The sequence below is a fragment of the Lytechinus pictus genome, unplaced genomic scaffold, assembly GCF_037042905.1.
Source record: "Lytechinus pictus isolate F3 Inbred unplaced genomic scaffold, Lp3.0 scaffold_22, whole genome shotgun sequence".
Taxonomy (NCBI): Eukaryota; Metazoa; Echinodermata; class Echinoidea; order Temnopleuroida; family Toxopneustidae; genus Lytechinus; species Lytechinus pictus.
In genome coordinates, this window is record NW_026974142.1 from 1,837,076 (window position 1) to 1,847,030 (window position 9,955).

Sequence of the window (9,955 nt, forward strand, 5' to 3'; positions counted from 1 at the left end):
GGAGAGCTATTCTAGGCCGGTCATTACTTGCTTAATTGAAATGATTTGTCTGTTATTGTCTTGCCCCCCCCCCCAGTATCAAAATTCCCTGCCGCCAGGCTAGTAAAATATGTAACAGAAAAAAATCTAATGAACGAAATTCTCAATTGCAATAAAAACAAAAGCGAAATTAAACAAAGAGAGAAAAGGAAAAAAGAAATAAGTAAAAAATATATATATCGAAAAACAGAAAAATAAATTTAAAAAAAGAAAAGAAAAAGACTAAGACAAAGAAAAGAAGAAAGACTGAACAGAAAAAAAAGAAGGAAAAAGAAAAAAAGACAATGGAAAGAAAAAAAAAGAAAGACATGGAATTATAGAACAGAAAAAAATTGAGCAAAATGATTTTTTTCATAGATCCTTTCAAAGGATAAGCAGTGGCAAAAATCGACTGCATGGTTAATTGCCAACCCAGAACCAATCAAGAAAAAGACACCCCTGATTTGGTCTTACATGCAATTCACTCCTCCCCCATATCGGGATGTATCTTGGCTAAGAAGCCCCCTCCCCCTGATTTGGTCTTGATTTACCCCCCCCCCCCCAATATCGGGATGTGTTGGCTGCGCTGCTAGCTAGCTCGCTCTAGCTCTATGTACGGTATGTAGTGTTGTTCTCGCACGCGCGCGCGCACGTACGCATGTAACCGCCAATTGCAATATTTGAAAAAAGAACCCGATCAACCACTGTCTTGCTGTTCAGAAGTCCGTCTATAATTCATCATAAACTAAAGGAACACAGGTCAGATTCGGACAACGACTTCAAATTCATTCGCAGAATACGCTAAACAGTAAGTTAGATAACAATTTTCTTTGATATTGTTTTCGTAGTTAGTGGCTCGGCCTGATTTTCTAGAATGTTACTGTTAGTGTTACTGTTAGTGTTAGATGTCGTTGTACTGCCACGGGGTTTCACTGCCACCGTACCGCCACTGCCCCGTTGGCGCGGGCCGGGACACGCCTGTCTCTGGCGAAATGGATTATGGGGTGCGTTAATATGCTTTGTAATTGTATTGGCTGAGGTGAGCTGAGCCGAGCATTGTCATTGAGTAGTAATTCGCTCGTATGGCCTGATATCTATTGTCAATGTTTTACAAAACCATCTCTGAATACCGGTATGAATTTATGAATGAATGACTTGTTAAATTAATACTGTACAGTGCAGTACTGTCATGACATTGACTGTCAAAGTGTCAATTAGGCCATTGGTTACTGCACAACATTGACATTGTTTCACTGAAATGGAAACCTTATTGCTCTGGAATGAGGCCTATAATTTGTTGTTGCTGGTAGATAATGTTGGTAAATTAAGATGACATGGACATGGTAGTATTCAGGTGAAACATGGTAAGGTGTCCTAAATTTTAAAACATAAAGTAAAGCCTTAAAGGCTACGCAGGCCCTAAAAAGCTACGCACCACTTATTGCGCATGCAATTTCAATGGTAAAATGTGCACTTTGTGTGTGGAACTGTGACTGGAGAGAGTGACAAACGATTCCTATTCAATTTTTCTAGAGAGACTGCAATAATTATTCAGAGAAAACCTACAACTGTTTGGAATTAACATATTTTAGAAATTGAGGCAGAGAAATATTCCATGATAAATCAAGAAGTGTTCTGAAAACATGGCGGGATTTTGGTATTAGCGAGTTATGTGATATTTTCTTCTTGGTTAGGCCTAAGGTTTTTTAGAATATTTATTACATATGAATACGATATAATTTGTTCAAATATAAAAATTGGCATAGTTTTTGACGTTTGTAAACAAAATTCGTAGTTTACATGTATATGTAAATGTATCCCCCCCCCCCCAAAAGGGCCTATACTACCGGTAATCTGAACTCAGCCATGCCAGCTGACTAAAATCACAATTTCTGAATTTTTTCCTTGGGATTTTTCCGTGGGATTGGGCACTAATTTCTCACCGACCAACTTTGAGCAAAATTCACCACCAAATGTTGTTCTCAAATGTCATATCAAGTCTGAATTGCATTTGAATGTCCATATGCCCACCGCTTTTCCGAATATCGGGAACAGCTGTATATCGGCTTCGATCTCTACGTCATTGTGTGAATCCTCATGCGTTGCTTTGCCGTAATTTTTATATGGACTGAAGTTCGTAACCAAATCATGCAAACTGCCGCAGGCAAATCTTTTGGTCGCTAACTTCAGTTCTTATAAATAATGGCAGAGCCAAGCAAAGTGATGTCTGACTGAGAATTTGAACGATCATAACGTTATGTTTAATGTTGGGGCCCGCAAAGATAACCTGGCTTGAGCCCGGACCGGAAGGTTTAGCAAAAAAAATTATGGGTCCTGGATCGGCCCGGAACTCGGAGCCACCGCTCAACACCGCTGCTGCAGCCCTAAGAAAAACCTGGGCCCGCTAATCCCTAATGCACTTTCGTACCCTGCGATGTTTAGCGAACTAATTTAACCTAAATATTTGTCCGAATCAATTCACTGAGCATCAGGAACATCTTTATTCCGGCTTCCACCATGATTTCATCATTCGAGTTATCAGATTTAGGGTCTCACTCCACCGTATATTTATTTGGATATTTGCTGAAGTTTGCGATTACAACGCGCAAACACGAAGTCAACAGTGTTGCTGCCCTCTGCGTTCGTTTGGCAAAATCTGACTAAGAATTTTAACTAAGACGTCGAGATCAAAGCTAAATTAATGCTGTTTCCACTGCTCAAAGTGGCTGAAATTCATGTAAAGGATAAATTAAGTTAGATTATTCGAGAAAATAGATGAGCTTGGTTCATGAATAGTGGTAAATGGTCACATTATCTTGGTGTTTATTTGGTATTTTTCGGAGACATAACAGCTTCTGATCTTCGCTGTTTTGGCTCTCAACCCGGACTGGCTTGGCCTGGGGAAATTCCCCCCAACTCACTGGTCTCTGAATTCCACCCCGGCATGGCTCCCACCATTACGATAACATCGGGAATGGAGCCAAAATACCGCCGTTCCCGATCGTGATGTTTGGAAAAATGGGCATACTGTGTATTGACCTCAAAATGTGTGTAGACAATTTCTGGTGGAAAATTTTGTTAATTATATTTTTTTTAATTAAGTTTGTCATGTGATCACTTTTTATCTGTGTTTATTTATTTACTGATCAAAAACTTGCCCAAAATAATGTCTAGAATTCACCCACTGGCATATGATTGTCCAGGGACGGATCCTGGATTTCTCAAGGGGGGGGGGGGCACATTTTCCCAGGAAACTTGAACAAGCACAAAAAAAGAGATCTTTACTTGTGTATGAGACAATTACCGTGTTTACACTTGATCGGCTTTTGGTTCAGTACCAAAATCCGATGCAGAATCGGCTTTTGGTTTATCTTGCACTGCATTTACACGCTGTTACAGCTTGCGGTGCAGAATCGGCTCGCGTGTCAAAAACCTCAATTGATACGCTCACCAATAATATACGTCATAATAAAGACAACGCTGGATCCGTGCGTTTACAATTATGTCACAATGGTAAAGTAAATGAAATGCGCACCAATTGCCGATGCAGAATCGGCTTTCTGTTTACACGTAGTAAAAAAGCCGATTCTGCATCGGCTCGCAGTTCTGAACCTACTACTTTGGTGTGCAAATTCCTGATTCTGAACCGCGAGCCGATGCAAGTTAATCGTGTTTTACACGCTATGAAAAAGCCGATTAAGTGTAAACACGGTATATATTTCCGTTAGAAATATTTGCTGTAACTTTCAAAAGGAGGGACACACTTGTGTAAAGACGCCATATTTACATTAAACACATTGGCCCGAATTCACAAAGGTGGTTTTGAAAACCCACGGTTGAGTCCATGGTGTATGCAGATTTCCTGTATAAATTACGCTTAATTTAGCACGTATCTGGCGCGTGTATGAAAAATGTCAAATTCTGATGCGCGCTTTTGTCGCAGTGCGCCAAATTGACGCCTGTTACCATGGTTAGATACGCTATTTTATTCATGAGTCCACTGTTTGAAGAGTGGACTCATTAATTCAAAACAGTGGACTCGTGATTGAAATAGCGTGGATAACCACGGCAACAGGCGTCAATTTGGCGCACTGTGACAAAAGCGCGCATCAGCATTGGACATATTTTGATATACGCTGTAAATAAGCGTAATTTATACAGGAAATCTCCATAAAACATGGACTCAACCGGGGTTTTCAAAACCACCTTTTTGAATTCGGGCCATTGAATGACTATTGCTCAAGGGGGGGGGGGGGGCACAGGTCAATTGTGCCCATCTGGATCCGTTACTGTGATTGTCAATACCAAGAAAAGAAAATCATATTGAATGTTATCAATTAATTGATTAGGCCTACCTTTTGAAAACTGCTGCTCTGGAAATATGACTTCAGATCATTCTTTTTCTATTAGATAATTTTCTCTTGCATACCTACATGATTGCTGATCAAAACACGTTACGCAGCAGAGTAACTGTGTTATATTGATCTATATATTTCCAGCATGCACACACAGAAAATCTTTGGTGGGGGAATTTTATTTCTGTGACATCAATTTCAAACATATTTTCAAGTGAATTTGCTGCATATGTTAAAATAAAAATTATCATGATGCTGTATATGAGTGAATCATTGCATTTTGGAGCTTAAAGAAAGTTTTACTATATTAGTATTATATTTTTGTTTTTATCTGCACATGCATATTTTCCAACACTCAAATTGAAATTTATTTCATTTAAGATTGGACGACGGATACACTGGATGATAATGTAGATGGTCCAGGATTATCTGGGAAGGAAACTACAGGTGTTGAACACAGAAAACCGTTTACAAGAAAACAACTGGAGTTTGTGAAAGGTAATTGTGTAAGAATTCACTTCAGTGGAAAAAATTGCAAAGCTTCATTAAATAAAACAGATTGTACTCCTGCAGTGGCATAGCTGAAAAAAAAACTTGTGAGGAATGGTAAAAATACTGAAAAAAACCAAATGTCATCCCCGTTTATAGGATTACACGTCCTTTCTAACACCCCCCCCCCCCTGGAAAAAAATCAATATGCTGGCGGGGGGGGGGTGGACACTTTGGCCCCAGGTATGCATGTGGTATGGTATTTGTCATCATTTGGGCAACCTCCCATTAATATAACAGGTTATTTTCTGCTAATCTATGGTTAAACATGAATTTCTTTATCATATTGTACAAAATGTTTTGTTGATATTTGTTAATTGGTACTATTCAATTGAAGGGTAGTGTATTATGCAAATTTCTCGATATTTTAGAAAAATATATCAATTTCTCAAGAAAGCTTGCACGCACGACAAGCATTGATGTTTTGAACCCGTAGCTGACATACTGTCCTTTGCATTGTTTTCATCCCATATTCCTTATTACAGCTGCAAGAAATTAATCTTGCCGGGTACGCATTCAGTTCACCTTGGTCGAGTGCAGCACAGTGGATAAATGTGTTGCTGAAGGAAAACACCATTGCTAGGATTCAAACCCACGACACTCTGTTGAAAGGTGAGAGTCAGAACCACTAGACCACGACGCACCCACAGTTAACAAGCTGTCATACCCCCACTTGTTCTTTTGTATTTTATAACAAGAAGTCATGTTTATTCACATTTTGACCTCCAAGAACTAAAAAGTGGAGTGAAGATTTATTTAATGTAAACACATGCATTGCTTGAAATCATTTTATGCTACGTGGGACATATCATACACACGTGTACGAAAATATGAAATTATTATGATTTCATTTTATAACATAAGCCTAACACATATTCCTGACGACCATGTGCACATTCCAGTAATTTTTCCCAAAATGTTGCTAAACCTTCAAATCAAAGACTTTGTTATCAGATTTTAACGAAATTGTCAACATTATGCTTTTCTGATTAATTCTCTTCCTACCTAAATCTCCCCTTTCCTCATGCTTTCTTTCTATGGTCCCCTTCATTCTCCTTATAACTATGTTATATGTAAAATGTAACCGGTCGTCTAACCGATTTGATTGAAGGGTTAGGTACTCTACTCTAGGTACTCACATTTAAAAGTTATGTGATTCAAACACAAAGTGTACATCAGACAAACAAAAAACACTGAAAATTTCATCAAAATTGAATGAGGATTAACGAAATTATGACGAATTAAAGTTGTTATTTTTTGGTAAAACTGTTCTCTGCAAGTCCTCATGAATATACAAGATCCCAATTTATATATTTTTTTGTATTATATGAATTCAAATTTTGTCCAAGCTACAATGTAGGTTGTAAAAAATTACGATTGACTACTGATATACTGTGTAAGACAAAAATTATATTTTTTCTCACACATAGTTGAGTTATTCATCTGATTCAACACAACAAAAATAGACAACAAAGAAATAAGTGGGAATCTTGTATATTTGAACTATGGGAAATAGTTAAAAAATAGATGTGCTACTAAGAATTATTTTCTATATGATTTGCAAAATATTTTAAAAAGATGTCGCTATTTTTCTTTTTTTTTTTTCTATTTTCATGATATATTCTTTATTATTCTATATATTCTATTTTTGATATAGATATTATTTATTTCTTTATGTATCTTTAATGTATTTATGATAAACTTTTGGCATGTTTCTACAGAAAATCATTAAAAACGATTTATCTTTTCCGGACTCGAAAAACCTTATCGCCCTTAAACCAACCTGCTTCTACAAACCGAATAATCTGATTAACTCACTTTTCGCGTTGCAAATACGGCGGAAATCGGAAAATTCAACCTATAACCTCACGTTGCATTGTACATATGTCAAAAATTGCATCTTCTTAGGAAAATTTTCAAAATTTGTGGTAGATCTCACTCAATGTAGCAGGTATACGTGTTGCACGATCAGCTGGCGAGATCGAAAAGGCCAGAATGTGCAAATTTATGTACTGCGAAATTGCACTTCCGGGATTAAGCACTTCCGCCAGACACGATACGCTATTTTGCCGTGTGTTTTTACAGAAAAGTTAAACGGATTAACATGGCAATAACCACCTCTCAGAGATGGTTATGAGAAACCATATTTTGCTTGAAGCAGTTTATCAATAAACCGCATCGCGTCTGTTTCTACAAAATTCTACAGGAAAGTTTTCCGGGATTCTGGATACTTACGCGGGTAATACCTTTTAACGATTCTATGTAGAAACACGCCGTTTGATATATCTTTTAGGTGAAAAGAAAATAGAGAAATATTAGGAGGTTCTATTTTTATGGGGGTACTATTTTCCCCCCTTTTGGGGATATTTATTTCCTCTAAGTTTGGTACTCTTTACCTTTAATCATTTGGCCATGTGAAGGCTATCACACATTTTGAGTTTAATCTTCGAAATTTGGTGTTCATCAGTTTGTTGTCCAAACTCTGTCTTACATTTAGATTTGTTTATAGGAAGATTAACATAATATCTATGTGGAGTGCAATCATTGACCTCTTGTAGAGTCGTGCAGTCACATGTATTCATAATGCTGGTGCTTTTATGCCATACATGTACTTGTCAATACTGGGTTCCACTCTTTTGTACTTGAACTTATTAGTAAAAAAAATATTTTATTAATGTCATTGAAGTAGCTGTGTGAAAGCAATTACACACAACAGATTTAAAATCAAGGTTATTGTATTAACCTTGTATCAGTATCAGGTATCAGGTATCAAGTATCGGGTTTGTTTGCAGAACAGTGGTTTTGCCAAGTACTCAATCCACGTAAAAAGCCATCAGAGAGAACATGTTTATTCTTGGAAATTGTATTAATTTGTTGTGTTTTTCAATTAAACTCTGTCTTGATACATGTTTATTTTAGATACCAAGATTGACAGAGTATAGATGTCAACGAGGAGCAAAGTCATATATATTCATAACTTATGTGCTTTAATTATAAAGTCTATACTTGTGAATACTGTGTTCCATTTATGCTGTACTTAAACTTCTTATAGTAAAAACATTTGACGTTCTTGAAATAACTGTTTTCATCATTTTTTTCTTGTGCATACTTAATCCATTATCAAACCTACCATTAACCCGAGCTATATATGCTGTTCACCATTGGTCTACCATTCACTGTACTTTATTGGCCTACTATACATTGTACACCTTTGGTCTACTGTCTATCATTCAGTGTAAACCATTGGTCTACCATTCACAGTACACTTGTGGTCTATAATGTATGGCCAATGGTGTAAATTGAATGGTTGACCAATGGTATAGAGTGTATGGTATGACAATGGTGTACAGTGAACGGTAGGCCAATGGTGTACGGTAAATGGTAGGTCAACGGTGTATGGTAAGCCAATGGTGTACGGTGATTGGTAGGTCAATGGTGTATGGTGTATGGTAGGCCAATGGTGAACTGTAAATGGTAGGTCAATGGTGTGCGGTGTATGGTAGGCCAATGGTGTACAATGTATGGTAGGTCAATGGTGTATGGTGAATGGTAGGGCAATGGTGAACGGTGTATGGTGAATGGTGTACGGTGAATGGTACGCGAATGGTGTACGGTGAATGGTAGGTGTACGGTGTATGGTGAATGGTAGGCGAATGGTTTATGGTGAATGGTACGCGAATGGTGTACGGTGAATGGTAGGTGTACGGTGTATGGTGAATGGTAGGCGAATGGTGTATGGTGAATGGTGTACGGTGAATGGTACGCGAATGGTGTACGGTGAATGGGTCAACGGTGTATGGTGAACGGTGTATGGTGAATGGTGTACGGTGAATGGTACGCGAATGGTGTACGGTGAATGGTAGGTGTACGGTGTATGGTGAATGGTAGGCGAATGGTGTATGGTGAATGGTGTACGGTGAATGGTACGCGAATGGTGTACGGTGAATGGGTCAACGGTGTATGGTGAATGGTAGGTGAATGGTGTATGGTGAATGGTGTAAGGTGAATGGTAGACCAATGGTGTCCAGTGAACGGTGGCTGAATGGTAAATGGTAGGCCAGTGAATGGTGGCTGAATGGTGGTCAATGGTAAACCTGTCTATAGTGGCCATGGTAGATCAATGGTGAATGGTGTTTGATCAATGGTATATGAATGGTAAATGGTGCTCATGAATATGGTAATAGTAACGTCCCAATTATTTAAATTAGTTTGAATGGTATACCATTGGGGCTTGAATGGTATACCATTGGTGTATGATGGGTGCTGTGCGAATGGTATTCCAATGGTATATCAATGGTGTTTCAATGGTGTATGGTGTATGGTATTTCAATGGTATACCATTCAATTTTTTTTATAAGGGAGAAGTTTGACTTTATGAAACGCTTCTAGAGCTTCATCAAGCAAACCAGGTCGGATAATACTGGCATAACACAACTGAAGACAAATCGACGCACAAAAGCCAATACCCTAAATCGGCAGTTGAGAAATTCTTAACTCATTAAACACCAGTACCGCCACATCTCTTGCCAGATGTATTCCCCTATCAAGACATGCCAGATATTGGCCTTACCTTGGAAGGTGTTGATACCCTAAATCGGCAGTTGAGAAATTCTTAACTCATGAAACACCAGTACCGCCACATCTCTTGCCAGAAGTATTCCCCTATCAAGACATGCCAGATATTGGCCTTACCTTGGAAGGTGTTGATACCCTAAATCGGCAGTTGACAAATTCTTTACTCATGAAACACCAGTACCGCCAATCTCTTGCCAGAAGTATTCCCCTATCAACATATGCCAGATATTGGCTTTACCTTGGAAGGTGTTGATAAGATGTTGAAAAACCTCAAGTGTCAGAAATCTTCAGGGCCGAAAACCATCGCTTCATGTACAGGATCTCATATGACATTAGCAAAATTAGAGATGACTGGTGCCAAGAAAATGTGGCTCCAGTGAACAAGAAAGGCAACAGAAGGGACCCTGGTAACTACCGCCCAATATCACTAACGTGCATTTGCTGTAAGCCGTTATAGC

The 9,955-nt window shown here is 38.3% G+C and overlaps 1 long non-coding RNA gene across 1 annotated transcript; it reads left to right on the forward strand.

Moving 5' to 3' along the window:
- The first annotated feature begins 661 nt into the window (after window positions 1–661).
- LOC135157985 (uncharacterized) lies at window positions 662–8,001 on the forward strand. Its single transcript, XR_010296825.1, has 3 exons — window positions 662–826; window positions 4,755–4,871; window positions 5,408–8,001. It is a non-coding gene; the product is annotated as an uncharacterized LOC135157985 (long non-coding RNA).
- The last annotated feature ends 1,954 nt before the right edge of the window (window positions 8,002–9,955 follow it).